Source organism: Montipora foliosa, chromosome 9 (genome assembly GCF_036669935.1).
Source record: "Montipora foliosa isolate CH-2021 chromosome 9, ASM3666993v2, whole genome shotgun sequence".
NCBI classification, from domain to species: Eukaryota; Metazoa; Cnidaria; class Anthozoa; order Scleractinia; family Acroporidae; genus Montipora; species Montipora foliosa.
This window is the reverse complement of record NC_090877.1, coordinates 4779236-4782125: the sequence shown is the minus strand read 5'-3', so window position 1 is coordinate 4782125 and position 2890 is coordinate 4779236. Positions and strand designations below refer to the sequence as shown.

The following is a 2890-nucleotide window of genomic DNA, read 5'->3' as shown; positions in this document are numbered from 1 at the left end:
ACCGTGCTCGTTTGAGAGAAAAGGAGCATTTATTTCGCTATCGGGTTTAGTTTGAGCGAAATCTCTTACGTTTTGTATGCGCACGTGCTCATGAGCGCGCGCTAATGACGCGAAAATCGTGCGCAGTAGGGATGCGCAATGCAATACTAAGGAATTACCTTAATACCTTGAGCTCAGTAAACTTTCAATACCCTTGGTTGAGTCTATTCTAGTGACTTTGCATTCGGTTGCCTGTCAATCCTTGGACATTGTGACTAAAAAACGTGTTTTCCTTTATCCTTAGTCCTCAAAAATTCCAGATTTTTATTCGAATCATTTCTAATGGAGAAAAGATAGTTAGCAATGTAAATGTGGTTGTCTCATTCCGGCGTTCCGTGTTTAAGTATTCCGGCGTTCCGTGTTTAAGTATTCCGGCGTTCCATGTTTAAGTATTCCGGCGTTCCACGTTTAAGTATTCCGGCGTTCCGGCATTCCATCATTCCGTTATTCCGTGTTTAAGTACTAGCCGTGGTAAAGAGGGACAGGTTGAATATCAAGGAAGTGGAATTGTTTAAGGCTGTTGATCGCTGGGCCATGCACAAATGTAAGGAACAAGGGCTAGCTGCGGATGGTCAGGCAAAGAGACGAATCATTGGAGAGGAGATCCTAAAAGAAATAAGATTTCCGTTGATGTCACAAATGGAATTTGCTTCGTTTGTAATTGACTCCAACATATTGAACCTTCAAGAAGTTGGTGACATGATGAAGCACTACAATAAAGTACTGACATCCCCTTTGCCATTTGCACAGTCCTCGAGGCTTGGTGTTGAAAAGCGATGTCAGCTATTCACGCACTTCATACAGCCTCCAACAAATGCTATGTGAAATATTTACCGCTCGTATTCTCTCTGCCTTTGGGTAGACACGACTATCAGTCTTTTGGGAATACAGTATTTCGGCTGTGAGGGTGGTGAGTACACAGTTTCCACTGAAGTTACTGATTTGACACGTGGTTCATCTCAGGTAAAAACATCTGGAACTTATTCATGTGAAAAAGACATAGATTATGCCTATTATGGATTTGATGTTTTGTTCAACTCTCCGGTGATTTTAGAGCCAGGGATGACATACAATGATTATTTCAAACATCAAGGGGCCACAATCATGGTATGGTCAACAAGGGAAAGTATCTTTTGAGACTGCAGGAGTAGGGTTTACTACAAGCATGAGAGATGGGAAAAGAGAGAAAAAAGGCCAGTTTCCAGGCTTCCTCTTCCGTTAGTCATCTTAACCATACCTCTGATTAATAACTTGGAAATTCAGTGCTGAATGGTGAAAAAATGGAGAGAATAATACATTTTAAGCTGAGAGTGTTGGTCGTTCTTTAAAGGATTTTAAAAAACAATGAAACTTAATTGCATGAAAACCGTTTTCCGTTTTCCGTATAGGACAGCGCATTCTGTTATGGAAATAAAATGATTTGTGTTTTGACACCATCAGACAACGAGTATTGTCTAAACTTAGTTTAGACGCAAAGGATTTCATTGCATTTGCTAAGTGATTTGACCATTTTGTTGTCCATTTGTTGTCCATTTGTACTCCAGTCCAGGAGGAATTTCCGAGGTTGTCCTGTTTATAATGTTGTTGCTAAGGTAAAGGGCGTGGATGGGTCCAGTAAATGATATTCATTGCCTTGCTGTAATCTGGGGGCGGTACCAGAAAATTCCTCTCGCACAATATCTTGAGTTTTGGTAGAAAATTATTCATTGAATTTGTGTCTTGTGTATACAAATAAGATTTCGTAGAGCCGACTATCCTTGGAAGGTCGTTTGAAACAGGCGAGAATAGTGTGGGTCCAAGGACTGAGTGATCCTTGCGCCCGCACGCCATGCGACATAAGCGGAGTGTATGAATCGCTTCTGTTGACCCTGAGCCTTCGTTGTGTAAAGTAATGCCTTAAACAAAGCTGTCTCCTTTGTTTTATCAGTGTAACAATGTGGTATTTAACAGTAAATACTTTGGTAAAGTCAACAAATGGTATTCACGCCAATAACTTTTTGCCATCTACTTCCAGTCCACTTTTCAGTTTGTGTATATACAATACAATACAATACAATACAATACAATACAATACAATACAATACAATACAATACAATACAATAGAATACAATACAATACAGTACAATACAATACAATACAATACAATACAATACATACTTAATTGACCGCTCCCCGCAGGGTCTTTTCAGGGTCAATGAAACACAACGAAACGAACAACAACAACTGTTAAGAATCTCAACTGGTCGGAGGCAAACCAGTTGGCTTTTTACAAGTGCAGCTGAGAAGTTGAACCAGGGACTACGTGCAGGATGAAATTCAACGAGTGTTCAGAGCACGTCTTGAACCCGGGAGTCTCCGGATTTCAAGGCAAGCGCCCCAACCACAGGACCACACTCCCTTCTCATACCCCCAATTCCTGTTGTCGAGTCCTTTGCCTGACCGCGTGTGAACTTACTTGGAATGGTGACCATGGAAAGTGGTCTGTATCATGTTCCCTCTCTTCCTATTCTAGCTTCCCTTTTATATGTTGCATTAATTAACTCTACTTTTTGTCCACCGAACTGGTGGCTTACAAGCCTTAAGGCAGCGAAATACGAGATACAAAAACCCTCAACTTGTCGTGCAACATTGTTTCCTTGCAAGTTTTGGTCGATGTTTCGCGTTTTTCACCTTGCATGATCAACTTGACCCGCAACAAAAACATTTGTTGCGGGTTGAAGAAATGCAGCGGGCTGATTGGTTGATTTGCTAGTACACGAGCGCATTTGTTGCACGACAAGTTGTCAGCTTGATGAAAAACGAGCAACAAAGCAAAAATTTGTTGCTCAGAGTAGACCCGCGCTCTACTTT

At 41.2% G+C, this 2890-nt stretch overlaps 1 pseudogene; it reads left to right on the top strand.

Annotated features, from left to right (window-relative positions):
• LOC137969956 (BTB/POZ domain-containing protein 2-like) overlaps nt 1-1958 on the top strand; it is a 4027-nt pseudogene extending 2069 nt beyond the window's left edge.
• The last annotated feature ends 932 nt before the right edge of the window (nt 1959-2890 follow it).